The 19670-nt window shown below is 46.7% G+C and overlaps 1 long non-coding RNA gene across 1 annotated transcript in view; it reads right to left on the bottom strand.

The window, feature by feature from the left end:
- LOC125176676 (uncharacterized) overlaps nt 1-19670 on the bottom strand; it is a 123745-nt gene that overhangs the window by 86906 nt on the left and 17169 nt on the right. Inside the window, exon 2 of the long non-coding RNA XR_007156360.1 lies at nt 17229-17309. This is a non-coding gene — a long non-coding RNA (uncharacterized LOC125176676). The remainder of the gene's footprint in view (nt 1-17228; nt 17310-19670) is intronic.

Below are 19670 nucleotides of genomic sequence, written 5' to 3'. Positions count from 1 at the left end.
ATCAGCCCAGAGCCTGACGCGGGGCTCGAACTCACGGACCGTGAGATCGTGACCTGGCTGAAGTCGGACGCTTAACCGACTGCGCCACCCAGGCGCCCCTCTTTTATGTTTTTTTAAAGTTTATTTTTTATTTTCAGAGAGACAGAGAGAGAGAGAGGCAGACAGAGAGGGAAGGAGTGAATCCCAGCAGGCTCTACACTATCAACACGGAGCCAGATGTGGGACTCGAACTCACGAACCTTCAGATCACGACCTGAGTTGAAACCAAGAGTCAGACACGTAACTGACTCAACCACCCAGGCACCCCTACAGTCACTTACATTCTTTGAAACATTTTTTAATGTTTACTTATTTTTGAGAGAGAGAGAGACAGAGTGTGAGCAGGAGAGAGGCAGAGAGACAGGGAGACACAGAATGCAAACCAGGCTCCAGGCTCTGAGCTGTCAGCACAGAGCCTGACATGGGGCTCGAACCCAGGAACCATGAGATCATGACCTGAGCTGAAGTTGGACGCTTAACCAAGTGAAACACCCAGGGGCTCCACAGCATAAGCACTTTTATGACAATTTGTCAAGATTTCTCAAATTTGAAGCTGAAGGGGTAAAAAAAGATTTAAATATCTGCATGCTCACAGAGGACAAAGGTAAAGATGAACAGAGTATTGGTGATGGTGGCTGCCTCTTTGGAAAAGAACTTGGTGCACCTTCACATTTATCAGTAACTTAATGTATGAAAGTACGCAGCCCAGTGCCTGGCACGTGGCAAGAGCCCCAATCAGCGATTGCTGTTACTTATCATTATTGTCAATTACTTAATAAATTAATTTAAGCAAATTAAAAGGTGGGCCCTGATGTCTACAGTCCCTTCTAGCTGGATTTGGTGTTTTAGATAACATTTCCTAGCACGTACCAGTGCCACGGGGCTCTGAGGCACTATTGTGTTGAATACTTCCTGCATCTCTGGGAAAAAGTACTATTCTCATTCCATTTTGCAAATATGGAAACAGGCACAGGAGGGTTAAATAACATAACCTAGGTCACACAGCCAATGAGGCAGAAGATAGGAGGAACACCCAAACTAGGTGACTGTAAAGGCCAAATAAAAGAATGGCCTCACTGCCTCCATGCCTGGTATGATACATGGGCACCCCAGCATCTTTTAACTCTGAATGTGCACATCTCCAATGAAACCCATGTATAGCGGGGCAGTCATCAAGGAGCCTAGAGTGTGGGACAGGGAAATGCTGTCACTGCAGATGTGAAGATGGCAGAAAAGTCCTCTAGGGCTTATTGACCAGCTAGAAATTCAAAGGAAGGAAACATGCGAAGCATCAACCCTGAGTCCACCAATGGACTCAATCGTTTCTCATCTCCCCTCCCAACACTGCAAAGGGAGTCGAAGTCATCCTCATGCCCACGCAGAGCTGAGCAGACAAGCTGAGAGTTCAAGTAACCCCCGGGGGGGTGGGGCCTGGAAAACCCACACCTGGGGAGGGTGGGGCTAACTGCTCTGTGACAGCAAAGGGCATCTACCAAGCCTGCCCTCCTTCTGCTGCTCCTCCAGGCTTTCCTTGGCTTACACAGCCGAAAGCAAGTACAGCCTAGCCCAACTCAGCAGGCCTTGGTGGCTTCTGTCCTACAGGAAAATCTTTGGGGACAGAAGTCTCCTACGTCTGCTTGCCAAAGCAGGGACTCTTCATCACAGGGAGCCAGGCAGGTGAGCCCATGAGTTCTGTTGCACGTAAGACAACGGACCCAGGAGTCTACAGGCATCTTGAAGGGATAGGGCTCTTTTGGAAATTCTCGCCAGTTCAGGAGCACTGAGCACCATACCCTCTAAGTACTTGCCACTCTGGCCTCTGTCTGCCCTTTAAGTGCAGCTCTGACCTACCACCTGCCTAGCAGGTAGGAATGTGATGGCCCACATAAGAGGCTTGGACTACTGTGGGCCTCTGGCCAACACCCATTTAATAAGTCTTGTCACATCATAGCTATGTGACCTTCAGCAAGTCACCTGACCTCTTTGATTGAGTTTCTTACTATAAAATGAGGATTACAAGTTGGTATGTGTTTCGGGCGCCTAGGGGGCTCAGTCGGTTGAGCATCCCACTCTCAGTTTGAGTTCAGGTCAGGATCTCACAGTTCATGAGTTCGGGACCTCACATCGGGCTCAGCCTGACTGTGCACAACCTGCTTGAAATTCTTTGTCTCTCTCTCTCTCTCTCTCTCTCTCTCTCTCTCTGCCCCTCTCCCACTCGCTCTCTATCTCTCTCAAATAAATAAACATTAAAAAAACACAAATTAATGAACGTTTCTATACAATAAAGGATAAGCCTCCAACCCATGCTAGATTGCAGGTGCCTTGAAGAGGATAAACATTCTGACTCACCTTAGCATATCCTTCAAGGTGCCTAACAGGGCACCTTACTCCACAGAAGGGGCTCAGCACAGGTTTGCTAATTTAAGGCAGAACTGAGCAGTGCAAAACACTATGTGTTAGGGGTCATCCAGAGCTGGATTCAGGTCCTGCTTTTCCCACTAAATTCCCATTAGGAGCCTTTCACAGTTTGGTCATCACTCTTAACTACAGCTCTGGGGCCCTTATGTTGCAAAACTCTAGTTTCTCATTGTGTTTTCATAGAGTGAGGAACCCTGGCTATTTCAAAGGGGTAAGGGTTGTAAGGATTCAAGGCCACGGTGAGTGCAAAGTGGGCCAACACGGGTGGCTCAGAGTGAGGGCAGATAAACATGGTCTAGAAAAAGCATAATTTAAAAGAGGATGCTAAACCAATCTAACAGCAGATTAGGTCCATAACACACTATTGGAGGGCTAGGAGAATTTTGCCAATATGCAAATATAATACCACAAATCTGCATTTTCAGGGCCTCACTCCTTTGCTGATTGTTCCAGGAAAGGTTTTACGAGCCTTGTTTTTTTGTTTGGTGTTTTTCCCCCATTGTGCATGTGAAAATGATTCCATTAGCAAAGATATATGAATTTTTAACAACCCCCCCAACCAAAAAATGGTCTATCCACATAAATGAATCTTCATCTTCATTTCATATTGATAAGCTGAAGAGTTGACATAGACAATGTGTTGTTGTTGTTGTTGTTGTTGTTGTTGCCTTAAAACTGTCTTGTCATTCTAAGAACTCAATGCTGTTTGCAAACACTCTTTTAAGGGTCTCAGGTTTTTCTCTTATGAAAGAAAATTGTGCAGGATCATTGCTTAGACTTGAAAAAGGTGTTTCTAGCAGCACTGCATTTCTTGGGACAGAGGCTGAGTGCCGCATTAAATCCTAAAGATTTACAGGAGGAATCTGAGCCATGATCCTGGGCCAACAAGATGAAAAACTCCACCTTGTTTCTGGGAAGCTTTTCAGAAACAGGTTCCTGGTTTTCCCTGCCAGCTACTCTGCCCTTCTTTAGAAATCATTTTCTCGGGATGCCTAGGTGGCTCAGCCAGTTAAGTATCTGACTCTTGGTTTTGGCTCATGATCTCATGGTTTGTGGGTTCAAGCCAAGCATTGGGCTCTGTGCTTACAGTGCAGAGCCTGCTTGGGATTCTCTCTTCCTCTCTCTCTGCCCCTTCCCTGCTCACACACACACACACACACACACACACTCTCTCTCCCTCTCTCTCTCTCTCTCAAAATAAATAAATAAACTTAAAAAAAAAGAAAAGAAAAAGAAATTGTTTTCTCCACAGGGCTAGCCTTGCTGTACCACCAGTATCTGGTGTGGATTTACAGACGCGGTTTTACTTGAGGAGCATCCCCATGTACCAGGAAGAGAAGTGGTCTGGAGGAGATACCCGGAAGAGCAGAGACAAACGTCAGGATGACAGAGGAGAATGGCACAAGAGTCAGGATGCCAACACCTTGTTCTTCACCTTGCCACGTCAGAGCTGTGCTTTGGCAAGTCTCTTGACATGCATGAGACGCAGGTTTCTTTTCTGTAAGATGGAGATAGAAACTCCACTTCCGTCTACCTCAAGGGGACTGTACCTTCCCTACCACCCTCACCCAGGCAGAGACCGGCTGCCGCCCTGACCCAGTCCCCATCCCAACTCACACAGGTGAAATAGAGAGCAAGCGTGCAGGGGCTGCCTGCCCCATTGCCCGGGGTCAAAGCGAGCGGATGTGGTAGCAGGTCCGTGTGCTCCTCTCAGCGGTAATGTGTGCCAGGTTCCAAGAGCCCAGCCCTCCACCCTCCACACCGTGCCCTTTGCTACTACCGCTGCTCAGCGGCCCTTAGCCAGTGCCCTTGTCCGCAAACACCCAAAAGGAGAAGATGGTCACACAGTGATGGTTCGGGGAATCTGAAGTTCTTATCTTATTTATTTTATTTTTAAAAAAATAGGTAACAGTGTAGTCTTGGCTTCGGGAGTAGATTCCCGTGATTCATCGCTTACATACAACACCCAGTGCCCATCCCAACAAGTGCCCTCCTCAATGCCCATCACCCATTTTCTCCAGTCCCTCCACCCTCATCAACCTTCTATTTGTTCTCTGGATTTAAAAGTCTCTTATGGTTTGCCTCCCTCTCTGTAACTTATTTTTCCTTCCCTTCCACTATGGTCTTCTAAGTTTCTCAAATTCCACATACGAGTGAAAACATATGACATCTGCCTTTTTCTGACTGGCTTATGTCACGTAGCCCAATACCTGAGGTTCCTATTTTAAACAAGAATTAGGAAGACTATAAAGGAACATGGGGAAATGTTTATAGTATCATGGTGAGTGGAAAACACTCATATCTATCACTAAATTTGCAGACTTTGGATAGACTCAAACCTGGGTTTGAATCCTTGTTCTGCTAACTATGATGACCAGACCTCAGAGCCTCACTTTCTTCGTTAACGTAACGGGAATAATAATTCGTTCCTTCTTGAATTATTGCAAGCATTTGGTGGAAGTGGAAAATATGTAAACATTTAGCACAGTCCTGGCCCCGGGAGAGCCAGTTCACATTATGTGCAAGGGTAAAGAGGAGAGTGGATCCCAGACAAAAGGGCAGGGTCCTTTTAGAGATAAGAAGACAGGGTGGTGGGGTTGTTTTCATGTAAGATTGTGATATTATCTTACCAAAATATACAGATATAAATGTGACTTTGGACTAGACTAATACAATTAAATAAGATCCCTCTAATCAACAACCCTGCCCACTCTTGCTGGGCAGTGCTGTTCCTCTGAGATCTGTTCTTGGAACATTTACGTAAAAATCAGAAAAATCTGAGAAGCCTCAGTAGCTTCCCCACCCCAAGCCCAGGCAACTCTTTACCTCCCTCAGTTATCTCTTTTCGAGAAATCTACATCCAATGGGACAGGGCGCGGCAAGGAAGTTGGGCTGGTGGATGAAAAGCAGATGCTTAACTGGAGAACACAATTAGGGCTTTGGATAACGCTTAGAGGTGTCCTCAGAGCTTCTGCGCCTTAGTCCCAGAACCTTTAGACACCCTTCAGCAAAGCATGAGGCTGTCCAGTAGGGCATCAGCCACGCTGCAAAGTGCACCTAGCAGTGCAGCCCGGGTTAAACCCAGGCTCCAGCAGCACCGTTTGCAGCAGGTGGGGTGTGTTCAATCAGAGGCAGATGACTGGGCCAGGCTTGATTTGTTCCTAGACAGTCATCAGTGGAGACAGGCTCAATTATTTTCATTATATAGAGTCAACAGCAATAGGACGAATAATGGGTCTGAGCCAGAGAAGCAAAGGTTAAAGGGAGGGGGAGCAAGCGAACCGAGGGGGCCCTCCCCACCCCAGGCCCGCCGTGCCCAGTGAACCACGATGCGGTGAGCAACAGCAGGAAGACATTGGAGACTTGACTGGTCGTGCTCTGCTGGGCCCAGCATAAACTCCTAGGGGGTCAAGACGCACCTCCCGTGGGACTGACTCCAGAAGCCTTGGGTGGAAAGAACTTCACCAAGACCTCATCTAACTGCTCTGGCGTTGGAGGGATGCAGAACCCGAGGGCCCTCTCACCCCTTCTCCCTTACCCAGCTGCCCCCTTTTCCTCCTACTGCCAGGCACTGGGCTAAACTCTTGGCACACGTGACCTTATTTCACTTTCCCAATAACCTGTAAGTTATAGGCTGTTACTATTCTGTTTTACAAATGAGGAAACTAAGGCTCGAAGAGGGCTAGGTGATTTGCCCAAGCTGGTAAGTGGCAGAACCACCAAACCCAGATGTGTCTGACTCCAGGGCCCAAGCTCTCCACCCCTACACGGCTTCTTCTTTCTTCCTCCTCTGTTTACGTCAAAGGGTTTCTACCCTTGCCCTCGCCCTAGCCCCGTATCAGACCCTGTATCATCCTGGAGGTTCGGGGGGCTCTGGAGTAGGCTGATCTAGGAAGAACAAAGCCCTGCAGGTGGAGGAGTTACTGTTTCTGAGATTTCTCAAGAACAGGAAACTTCCCGGGCTGCCTGCAATAAATCCAAGCCTTCCTTCCTTTGTGATTTCACCCCGGGAACAACACTCCAGGATGACTCATCTTGAGGCCGGCAGGAGATCTCCTCTGGAGACTGGAGGTGACCTTGGCCAGGCACTCACATCCTGTGCCTGTTTTCCCGTTTGTCAAGTGGGCAGCCCCAACCCCCCTGCCACGCTGGTTGTGGAGTATCAGGGTGAACACCAAGCATGTGGAAAATAATTTTCAAGAGTGAATGCAGAACTCGACAATCCTCCAGCTCCCACCTATACAGCCTGCGTACCAAACCCGGACCTAAACCCTCTGCAGTCCTGATGCTGCCTGCCGCAGGAGCGCACCCACACTCCTGCCTTCTGGGTGGATGCGCAAACTGCGAGGGAAGGGGGACGTGGTTAACGACCCTTTTCTTTCCAACTGTAACTACTCACTGTGCCTTCAGCTCTGCATGACCTTCTTATAAGCATATAATGCTGAAAACGGCAAGCATTCACCGAGCCCTAATTAGGTATGGATTATATATATGTATTTAATATTATTTTTATATTATTTGTTATATATTTCTTTTTTTTTTTTAACATTTATTTATTTTTGGGACAGAGAGAGAGCATGAACGGGGAAGGGGCAGAGAGAGAGGGAGACACAGAATCGGAAGCAGGCTCCAGGCTCTGAGCCAACAGCCCAGAGCCCGACGCGGGGCTGGAACTCACAGACCGCGAGATCGTGACCTGAGCTGAAGTCGGACGCTTAACCGACTGAGCCACCCAGGCGCCCCTATATATTTCTTTTTTTAATATTTATTTATTATCTTTGAGAGCCAGAGACAGATAGAGTATGAGCGGAGGAGGGGAAGAGAGAGAAGGAGACATAGAATCCAACGCAGGTTCCAGGTTCCAGGCTCTGAGCTGTCAGCACAGAGCCCAACTCAGGGCTCAAACTCACGAACTGCAATATCATGACCTGAGCCAAAACCAGATGCTCAACTGACTGAGCCACCCAGGTGCTCCTAATATTTCATATATATATATATATATATATATATATATATATATATATACACATACATATATATATGAAATATATATATATGAAATATTATATATATAATATTTCATATATATATGCATATATATGCATATATATATTTTTTTGCCATATATATATATATATATTGCCTCATTTAATCCTTTTATGAGTGTCTATGACCAGTCCTACTATTGTACAGGTGAGAAAAATAAAGTTCAGACCAATTGATTACAGAAACGTGAAGGCCACACAGCTAGCAGGTGTGGAAGCCCAGATTCCCTATCAGATCTGTCAGTCTGCACCAGGGCGTGCTGCCTTCACCCTTTTTGTTTTTAAAATGACCAGCCCCGGGACTCTCTTAGCCACCTTTTCCACTTAATTTTTCTCCATAGTTTTTTTTTTTAATGTTTATTTATTTTTGAGAGAGAGCGTGCAAGCAGGCGGCAAAAAGAGGGGGAGTCAGAGGATCCAAAGCCGGCTCTGTGCTGACAGCAGAGAGCCTGACATGGGGCCAGAACCCACGAACTCGAGATCATGACCTAAGCTGAAATCGGACGTGCACCCACCTGAACCACCCAGGCATCCTTCTCCACAGTTTTTAGGCTCTTTAGTGATGAACTCACTGTTGCCCCATCCCCCAGCCCAAGAGCTGGTAAATTCACGTGGACAGGGATTTTCCACTGTTTAGCCACTACTGTGTCCCCTAAGTGCCTAGAACAATGCCTGACATGTACTAGATATTCAAGAAGTACTTATCAAACATACGAATTTGACCAAAATTCTCATCAGTTATTTGCAACTCTTCTTTCTGCTAGATAAATTTGGACAGCAGTTTCTTCATCTCAGTACCCTCTACCCCTCGCCCCCCACAGAGTCTATGATGATACTTTGAATATAGTAAAATATTCAATAAAATTTGGGGAACATGATTTAACTATTTGTTTTGAAAGGGAATTTTTTGTCTTGGGGGTGGTCTGCTGTTTGGGGAATTCACTCTCTGCTCCCCACAAGATAGAGGGTGTTTCATATGCGATGCTTCCTCTCTGCAGCCCTGGGTTCCACCCTCCTGGGCTGCTCTACGATGCTGACAGACAGGTGGGCTCCAAAGCCTGATGCCAAGGCACCCTCCTTGGCTTTTATTTGCCTTGCTCCTGACTCATCTTCCCTGGGCTGTGGGAAAAGGTTCAGTATGCAGCTCCCTAAACTCGCTGCTGAACAGCAGGCTGAGCGGGTGTTGGAAATGATACAGAAAAAAAAGAATCTAATTAAGCAGAGTAGGTGATAGTGTCAGGAAGAAAAAGGAAGCAAGTGGCAATTTGGATATCTGCCTGCAAATAAAAGACATGACTGTCGTTTCTCCTCTGGCTCCTGTTTGCCCTATAAATCTCAGCTCACTAATCCAAGTGTTTTAATTATCGCTGTATAATACAACATGCTGTGTTGAGCCCAACATGGGGAAATTAAAGCGAAGGAGGGGGGTGGAGGGATTCAGGCTACCCCATTCTCCCATTTCTCTTGTTTACACTAATCTGAAGGTGTTTTTTCACCCTTTTGCCATAAACACAACATGAGGTTTTCCAGCATCAAACATATTACCTTTTTCCACTCACAAAAAGGAACTCCAGGCCCTGAGCTCTTTCCCCAACACAGGCAACTCAGGGACCAGGAGTCACTGCCACAGTTGTCACTTAATCCCCAAGAAATCGAAAGAACTAGGTCATGAATTAAACACTAGTTCCAAAAGAGTCCCTGAGTGGGAAGCAGCATGACGGTTAAGACGAGCAGTTGAATTTCAGCTCCACTACTCACTAGCTGTGTGGCCTTGGGCAAATCGCTGAACCTCTCTGAGTCTCAGCTTCTTCAAATAAAATATAGTGATAACAGGATTAAATAACATAATGCATTTAGCACAGCGTCTGACACACTGTAAGTGCTATGCAGCATACTCCCATCTCCTGGTTCTTATCTTTGCCATCCCAACTACCTAAAGCAAACTTCAGAAGGCTCACTTTTTTCTTCCTTCTCAAGTGCCACCTTATCAGTGAGCCTTCCCTTAAGACCCTAAATAAAACACTAGCTCCTCCTTCCATACACACACACTACATCCCCCTCTTACGCTCTTTATCTTCCATAGCACTAAGAACTATCTGACATTTTATATATCTGTGTGTTTAATTTTTTTTTGTCTCCACCTAAAAGGTAAACCCCAAGAAGGCAGAGCTTTTGTTTTGTAGTCTGCTGTATCTCCAGCACCTTCAGCAGGGATGCCTGGCATACAGTAGATGTTTAATAAATATTAACTGAATGAGTAAATAGAAGCTATTATTTGGATGATGAGGCCTGAAAGAGCCATCAGAGACCACGCTGGCCAAAGGTCTACACAGGCTAGGAAACTGAGGCCAAGAGACATCAGATGACCTACCCTCTGGTTCCTGCTTCCCTAGAATTGAGCAGTGGTAGCGGCTGAGGGCCCTAACTCCTGCTGTCTCGTTCTGCTTCAAGCCAGCCTGCCCAGACCAACAGCTCAGCATGTTGGTGTCCTGTGTTCCTTGTCTGGGGAATGGAAATAATTAAGCAGATGGCTCTCCCCCCCAATGCTCAGGACCCGGATGCCCCAGTGACTGGCAATCTATAAAAGCAAAAAGGACAGGTGGAGATACTGCAGTGGCTCTGGAAATCCATCAACAAATGTGCTCAGAGTTGAAGAAGTGCAGACAGCTGCAGCACAAAGGAGCCAAAGGCCACTGCATTTCTCTCTCCAAAATCCACCAGCATCCAGGACCCTCATGGCTTTCTGCACTGACTGAAGACAAGTACTGCAGTCCCATTTCTGGCGCGCGTGGGTAACTTCCTCTTGCACAGACACAAGGGACCCTGTGCAGACGGCTGCAAACCCCAGCTATACCATTCCTAGATGTACAACCTCTCTGGGTATCTACTTTTCATCCGTTAGGACCTTCTTAGCATCAAATGAGAAAGCACACAGCCCCGGGGCATGGTCCGTGGCAAGGACATGATGAAACATTAAGTGTTCTCATAGGACAAGATGATACCTGCAGTCAAACACAACCCTCCCTTCCCCAACCCCTGTCCGCCTCACCACCCCCTTAGAGTTTAGAATTGGGGGTCTTGGAAATGAGGGACTATTCAGCCTTAGGAATCCAGTACCAGATAATGTTTTTTGCTTTCCATTCAAGTAGAATGGAAAGAACTCAGACCCTACACCAGTCCCCCTCTTCCTCCAAGCCACTCAGCACCTCATCAGGCCCCAAAGGGAAGACTGCAGCCCGACAGTATGAATCACTCAAATGCTTTTTTGCAGAAAGTGAGATATGGCCTAGAGTTCCCCAAGGGTTAAGGTGAGAAAGGACCCAACAAAAATACCCTGTGCTTCCTTCCCTATCTGTTCTCTTAACCAAATAATCAATTTTAAAGGGCCAAAGAAGGACACCACCAGTAGTGAGAATAAGGAAACATTGTGTGAGCTGGTCCAACTCCTCAACCTCCCTGAACCTGTTTCCTCACGTGTATGAAAGCCCCCAGCAATGTCTAAGGGGGCTATGTGAGGAAGAAAGGAGAGAATGCACAGCGCCTGGGGCATTATCTGCTGCTTTGAATATCCAAGCCAAGAACTCCATTGCAGCCAATGCCGGAATCATAAGCATTAATTGCTCCAAAAGAACACTCTGTACAGCAAACGGAGCCTTTCTCTGCACCACAGACAGACTTGACCACTCGACCACGGACTGCAGGTTGAAAGCAAACATGAATTCCACCAGAGGGTTTCAAAAAATCATTGCAAACAATGGGAAAGGGTGTGAGGAGACATAAGGATGCACAAAGGCACAGACGAACATGGTGGGGGATGCTCCTCATAAAAAAACTTCGTTTGAGGTCACTGTTGCTTTGAGACACTGCCACTTTTGATAAGTGGGTATTTCTAGAATGTTCCCACGGCTGTATGGCGCACCGCTTACAAACATAAGCTCAGAGGTGAAACAAATCTATGTTTGGTGTTCCAAGAGCCCTGAAGAGGTTTCAGGAGCTGGTGACTTTCTGCTACTCAGGGAACTTCCCTGGGCCTCAGTTTCCACCCAAGCACCAGAGCTAATGATTCCTGCCTCAGCAGGTCAGCAGTAAGGCTAAACACGGTGGGCGTCCCCTAAGGCGCTTCCAACAGCTGTTGTGTAAAAAAAAAAAAAAAAAAAAAAATCAGAAGAAATCAGCTGGAACGCGAGTGGGGGCGCGGCGGGGGCGGGGGGCCGCTCCAGCAGGCGCCCCAGAGCCGGCCCGGGGCCTGTGGCCTGACCGGGAAGGCCAGGGAGCGGGCGCCCCGCGGGAGCGCCGAGGCCCCGCTGCGCCCGGCCGGGCGGGGGCGGCGGAGGAGGAAGCGGGGGCGGCCGGAGCGCGGTGGGGATGTTTAAAGGAAATTTACAATCATTTCCTCTCTGTGGTTTGGTGACAAATCAACAACATCCTGTTCTTTTGTGAGGCTCCGGGCGCCTGCAAGGCGGGGGCAGCGCTCCGGCTCTTAAAGGGACACACACACAGGGTTCCCTCCCCCCCACCCCCCCCTACTCCCCTGCGGCTCCAAGAAAAAAAAAAAAAATACAGCCTCCCCAAGGCGCCACCTCCGGGGGTGCGCGCGGCCGGAATGAAGGGGCTGCTGCCGGAGCCGGCCCCGGGCCGCGACCCGGATCGCGTCCCCTCCCCCGCGGCCTTCCATTCCCGCGGACGCGAGGAGACGGCGGCGGCGCACCCCTCTGATGGATGCAGCGGCCCGGGGCCATCTCCCGCGGAGGGGGCAGGCGGGGGGCGGAGGCGCTCCCGCCCGACGGTTTCCCTCCCGCCCTCCCGCGCCAATTCCAGGGCCCGGCTTCGGACCTCCGGGTGGTTTTTACCCCCTCCCCCAATCCCCTCGCCTCGAATTTTCCAGCCCCCAAACTCTGGATTTATGGTTAAAATGTCGACGTACGCACACGAGGTTTATAAAACGCCAAGGCGGAGAGAGGCTTCCCTGGCTGTAGGAGTAATGAGAATCAGATGGCTAGGGCCAGAAAAATAATAAAATACTCAACTACCCTCCTGGGATTTCCTTCATTCAGTCATTTAATGTTTGTTGTTGTTGTTGTTGTTTTTAATTAAGCGCTGGTCACCATTCTAGGCCCGGTACAACAGGAACAAGACAGACAACATCCCTGCCCCCAGGGGGCTTAGATTCTCAAAATGAATGAGTGGATGGATAGATGGGATTATTTCACATGCTGTATGTGCTCTAATCAAAGAGGGTCATATTCTAGATTCTAGAACCACGGCTTCCTTAAAGGAAAACTCCTTGAGTTGGTGACCAAAGAATGAATTGAAACGTCCAGCAACATTATGCAGAGAGAGACTAGAAGCAGGGACAGCATCCCTGCTCATCCCCAAGACCACCTGAAGGGCATCCCAGGGAGGATTTCCCTCCCCCCGCCCCCAAGACAAGCCCTGGGAACTGGCATCCAGGATGTGAGCGACCTGGGTCCTTCCGGTCTGGCCGTATAACCCCAGCAAGTCCCTTCCCTGCTCCAGGCCTCACAGTTTCTTCACCTAGAAACAGAACACTGAACTAAATTCAGTAGCTCTCAACCCTAAGTGCAAATTAGAATTCCCCAGGGTGGTTTTCAAAAACAATGATCCCCCTGATCCCACCTCGGTCCCAGGGAATCAGAATCTCTGATAATGAAGCCTGTGCACTGGCATTTGTTTGAGGGTTCCCTGGCTGAATTCAGTGTGCAGCCAGGGTGAAGAGCCAGTAACCTATAATCATTCACAACACTGAGTGTTTGCCATCTCTCTTATAATACACCAAATATGCCATGCACATATTTAAGTTACAGAGAAAAACCCTACCAAATTAGATGGGTACTGTTATTACCTCCATTTTACACATGAGGAATTGGAGGTACAGAGAGGAAATCTGGCCAAGAGCCTGAGTCCTCTAAGCTGGAGTGTCTTTCCAGTGACAAGAAGCAAATTTCTACCTCACGGAGTTGTTAATCACACAGAGTAGCTACAGAGAAAAAAAGTCTGGGGTACTCTGAGCTGGGGCTGCAAACCTGCCTTGAATGGAGGCAAGGGACTGGCCTGAAGGGCCTCTGGTCATTCTGACAGCACAATGATGTGCATGACCAGAGTGCAGGTCCCAAAATGGAGGGTAACTCTAAGAAAAACAGCCTTTTATGTTTCTCTGCATTGATCTTCTTGGTCATTTTCAAAGATGATTCCCATAAAATGTGCGGTTTTGCCTCAGGCAGACGGAGGAACCATTTGGCAGGATGAGGAGAAAACTTTCTGTGCACCCCAGTATGGCCAGGACAGAATATACTCACCCGCCCCCACCCCCTCCCATATGGGGCCCACCAGTACCCTTCCCACCTTTTGACCGCCTTCCCATTTGTGCAGTTCCCTGAGGCAGGACCCAGAGAAGGGCACTGAGACAGGTTCCCAAGGAAGTGAAAGATCTGTTAAAGCAGAGATTAGAAAAAAGGGAAGCTGCTGGTCCATCTTACAGTGAAATAGTGTGCTGCTATTAAAAAGGGGAGAGCTGTACAGATAGATTCCAAAGATGCTCGTGATACACAAGGTACAGAACAAGATCTTCTCATTGATATTTCTGTAAACACCACACACACACACACACACACACACACACACACACACACCGGAAACTAGCAGAACCATCTGGAAGGACAGATTCCCAACTGTTCTAGTGATGACTGGGCAGATGCATATGGGTGGAGGTAACAGTGGGGCAGTGTGTTGCATTAATGGCATACTTTTACTTTCTCTATTAATCACTATATTATTTAAGTTGTTGACAGCAAATGTGTATTAATTTTTTTAGATAAAGGGACTTCTATTCATAAAAAATAAAAATAAATATGAAAAAGGGGAGCATAAAAGCCTACTTTGGGCTCTGGGAATTCTATCCAAGATAGGCCCCCAGCCAATGTCATCTCTGCCGGTTTTTCCAGCTGGTGTTAACAGTTCCACCGCTGCCCACAGCCGCTTTGTCCTCAGCATGCCATTACAGTGGCAATCTCTTACCTGGTCAGCTGCTTCCTCTTCAGTCAGGGAATGCCCCGTGGAAGTTTTGGGTGATAGAAGATGGATTTGAGAGCTAGAAGCCCCAGCTGATAGAAGAGGTGACAAAGCTCACTTCGGAGGGGAAAACTGCCAAAGGTGCTACCTATCCCATAGAGGTAGGTGAAGGGAGTGGCACTGAAGTTCAAAGGCTCTGACTTCCTTATGCATCTATGTGTTGTTTTGGAAGGTGAGAAATGGAACCTGACAAACCAAGACCTGAAGATAGACAATAGTTCTTTGTGGTCCAAACCTCAACCCAGAAATCCAAAAGGCTAGGAGCAAGGGTCTGCTTAGAACATTATATGCAGGACTGTCCCCTCCAATGAGGACCTGATACCTTGGTAACTTTGCGGTCTGCAGGAACAGCACGAGGTGAACTGTCATGCTCTAGGGAAGAATAATTTAGCCACACTCTGCTTCCTTTTTATGATTTCTTAGATCTTCGTACTTTATAAACAGCATGATGTTGTGGTTAAGAGCATGAGCTAAGAAGACAGAGAACCCAAGTGGGATTCTGTACCACTTCCCTAAGCTTCCATTTCCTCTCTTCTAAAATGGGGATGATAATAGTACTTACCTCACGGAACTGTCCAGTGAGAATTAAATGAGACAATGCAGGAAAAGTCCTGAGCCCTGTACTGGGTACATGCAGTTAATAGTAACCATTGGTTTGGGGTGCCTGAGTGGCTCAGTCAGTTAAGCATCCAATTTCTCAGGTCATGATCTCGTGGTCCGTGACTCTGAGCCCTGTGTTGGGCTCTACACTAACAACTCAGAGCCTGGAGCCGGCTTTGGATTCTGTGTCTCCTTTTTTCTCTCTCTGCCCCTCCCCTGCTTGCATTCTGTGTGTGTGTGTGTCTCTCTCAAAAATAAACATTAAAAAAATAGCAACTAACAATTATAACTAACAATTACAAGATTCCCCAACAATTATTAACTGTACCTTTTTTTTTTAGTTTATTTATTTTGAGCATGCATGTGAGCATGAGTAGGGGAGACGCAAAAGAGAATCCCAAGTAGGCTCCACACTGTCAGTGCAGAGTCCGATGTGGGGCGCGAACTCATTAACCGTGGGATCATGACCTGAGCCAAAGTCAAGAGGAACTTAACTGACTAAGCCACCTGGGTGCCCCTTAAATATAGCTTTCACATGAAAATAAGGAAGGTGATTGACATTTACATACTTACTAGCTTACACATCTCTAACATAAGTCTGAATTAGTGGTCTTCCAGAAGACCTGTGCCCACCAAAATCCTACACAGTAGAGCTAATATTACATTCAACAGTTATCACCTTCCTCTAAAGTCATCCAGTAGAGACCCTAATTTAATTTACACTTGCCTTTACATTTGCTGGTGCTGTGCAGACAAATCAAGACAAATGAAATTCCTTCCTTCCATTCATTCAGGCCTGGCCATTTTTGAATCTTCCCAAAGCCCTTAGAAATAGGAATCCTTTCTTTCATTTTTTCTTTTAACTTCCGTTACCTCCTCAGTCTAGTCTAGTTAGGAGAAAGAACTGTTTCTGGGGATAGGAGGTTTAAACTGATGGGCCATTAACACGATAACAAAGCAAAAGGAATTTTCCAGGTCACCAGCCAACAACTTTAGAGCGGTATTTAAAATTCACTTGCTTAGGGGGAGGGAAAGACATTGGTCAGGAGAGGGTGGGGAAGGATTTCTCCCAGCTGATGGGGAACTGGGGAACGCCCTTTTTTATGGTTAGCAAAACCAGCAAACACCTTAACAAGCTGCTTGGTTTCTGGGCTGATCTTTTATCATAGTGCTTGAAATGCAGATATCAAAAAGAAAACAAACAGCCTTCTGCTGAATCCATAAAGAAAAGGTTCTCCTTGGCTCCTGGCTCCAGATTTAGGGAACAACTGGATCCCTGCTACAATATAACATACAACATACCCATGAATTTCTTTTAAGCTCACTGAATACACACACACACACATGCACGCACGCACGCATGCACACACACACATACACACACGCTCATCTACACCCTGCCTTATTCCAACTGTGACAAAGCTCAGTAGGAGAGGAGCTATGGTCTCACTGTGTTTCCCCCACCCCAAGTTTGTATTTTTAAAATTTATTTGCTGGCAGTCTGGAAGTCACTGGGGAAGGCTGCTTCAACACTTAACTGGTAAACAGATCTGTCCTAGTAGAAATATTCTTCTAGTGATCACCTTTGCTGCGGATGGAAGAATGACCAGCCAAGAGTCCTGCTGAAATTTGGTGACAACGTTTTATCATCTCCCTATATCATTCTCCCCTATCCCACAGTGCACTGCTCCAGGAATTTTCATAGCCCTGGCTTCTGGAGGCCCCGCCAAATTGCACGAGACGAAGAAGTACTTATACACAGTTTTAGGTTTTTTTGTACAATTGTTTCCAAACTCTAAAATTCAGCAGAATTCTTTGCAAAGTAACACAAAGGAAAAATAGATTTAAAACTATTGTTTCTGGTAGGAACCAATCACAAGGTTGCTCAAACGGGTCCCTAGAATTCAAAGTTTGGGGAAAAAAAATCACTATTTTAGAATACCTTTCTATTATTACTTTAGGTAATTTTGTCATTCCAAGCAAGTCCAAACTCCTCCCTATGCCGTTAGAACCCTTTTTGATCCAGCTCCCGCCTACCTGAGCTCCAAGTAGTCATTCCCGTGTATCTGCTCTCTTGATTTACATCTTGATTTTGGCAGTGGGTCCTCCAGTAGCTTCCTGATAACAGATAGAGGAGAGGTCAATTTTTTGAGACCTTGCATATCAGCATATATCTTGCCTTCTGTTCTCTCTTCACATTTTGACTGGTAGTTTTGCTAGGTATAAAATTCTAGGTTGTAAATCATTCCCCCAACAACCCTAGGCCTCTCCAGCATCCAGGTGTTTGAACTGTAAGTTCCTTTTGCATAGAACACATATCCCATGCCCACTCCCACCCTTGTGTAGCTAACACCTCATTGTTTTTTGTTTTTTTTTTTATTAAGATTTATTTAAAAAAATTTTTTTTAACATTTATTTATTTTTTTTTAATTTTTTTTTTTAACGTTTATTTATTTTTGAGACAGAGAGAGACAGAGCATGAACGGGGGAGGGTCAGAGAGAGAGGGAGACACAGAATCTGAAACAGGCTCCAGGCTCTGAGCGGTCAGCACAGAGCCTGACGCGGGGCTCGAACTCACGGACCGTGAGATCATGACCTGAGCTGAAGTCGGACGCTCAACTGACTGAGCCACCCAGGTGCCCCAACATTTATTTATTTTTGAGAGATAGAGACAGAGTGTGAGCGGGGGAGGGGCAGACAGAGGAGACACAGAATCTAAAGCAGGCTCCAGGCTCTGAGCAAGCTGTCAGCACACAGCCTGACGCAGGGCTCCAACCCACAGACCATGAGATCGTGACCTGAGCCAAAGTCGGACACTCAACCAAATGAGACACCCAGGTGTCCCTTTTTTTTTTAAGATTTTTTTTTTTTTAAGTAATCTCTACACCCAAAGTGGGGCTCGAACCAATAATCCTGAGATCATGAGTTACATTCTCCACCAACTGAGCCAGGCAGATGCCCCATACCTCATTATTCTTGTCAGAGAAACTCACCTGGCCAGCCACATATCCCTCCCAGTTGCTCCCACAACCTGGTGCTTATCCCTCACTATACTTCTTATACCATGTTATCATTATCTGTTTACTTGTCAGTATCCTCCACTAGTGAGTGAGCATGAGGGCTAAAAATACATAGCCACAGTGCCATGCAATAAATATTTATAGAACAAAGAAATACATAAATGGTTGTGATGATTTTTTTTTCAAGATACAATGTATAGTAAAATGTTTGACAAATGCCCTTACCAGCTGGTGCCTGCTACGGACTTGGGGAGTAGAGAGCAGGATTGGTCTGGGGAAGAAATGTCACCCTGATACTAGGACCATTATAATTTCTTGCTCAATATCTGCCTTTCATGACGACAGGGACCAGCTCTGGCTCTCAATGCTGTGTTCCCAACAATCAGACCATAATGGCAACTTAATAAAGAACTGTTGAATGAATGAACTGGTCCAGACAAAGGGAGTCCTATGCATTACACAGCCAAGAAAACAGAGAGAAAAAGTCCCTATACTGACTTACAGTCACAGGAAAAAGCAAGGTTTGGAATGAAAACACAATTCATCACCTGTTCCCACCCCACCTCCAATAGCAAACCCTCTTCCAATTCCCTGTTCCAGATATAGGCATTCCCTTCTTTGGACACACGGATTTGAGGCCCAGAACTATTTGGTGTGGACCCTTGCTTTCATAGTCTGTTTCTTTTCAATCAGCAAGTCCTATTGTCTCCTCCCTCTCTCCCTTTACAGCAGCTTTCACCCGACCCTTCTGCTTCGTCCCTCTAGTACCTTCGCTGAGGCCTCTGTCACCCCACACTGATATTTTCCCCCAGCTCCCTCCTTCACTCCAAGGCGTTTGGACACCTCTGTCACATTAATCTCTCTGAAGCATCACTTTGCAGTGTCTCCTCACTGCCCCAAAATACCTTCAGACTCTCTTGATTTCCTCCCATGTTAAGTACAACTCTTCTGCCAGCTTTCTCCCTTCAGGATGACTTCTGATGCTCTGTTTTCCCTCCCCACACACAGCAGCTCGCTTATCACATGTACACAGCTCTCACTCTGATTAGGCAAGATGTGTCACTGTCTCTGAAACAACAGAGCAGACTTCTGCACAACTTGTGCATTCTCTTCTCTGGAATGTTCTCCGTACTCCTCTCTTAATTCAGTCCAACCTTCCAGACCTATGGTTTAAATCCTTCCTCCTCCAAGATGCCTTTGTTTACAACTTCAGAACTTACAGATCTCCCCAAATTTAAAATCCAAAAATGCTTATCATCTTTGCAGCCCAGCTAAATCCAAATGTGTGCCCTATATAAGATACTATATATTCCACACACATTAGTGCAATATTCCCCAGCTATCCAGACTGCGCCTTGATGGTAAGGATGTCCTGTTCTTGGACCCTAGGGCCTTAGAGTTCAACATGGAGTAGTATTCAGGAGGTGGTAAGAGAACTGCCTCTAGAAACAGACAGAC

Source organism: Prionailurus viverrinus, chromosome A1 (genome assembly GCF_022837055.1).
Source record: "Prionailurus viverrinus isolate Anna chromosome A1, UM_Priviv_1.0, whole genome shotgun sequence".
Taxonomy (NCBI): Eukaryota; Metazoa; Chordata; class Mammalia; order Carnivora; family Felidae; genus Prionailurus; species Prionailurus viverrinus.
Note: the sequence above shows the minus strand (reverse complement) of the source record. Positions and strands in the feature narration are given on the sequence as shown.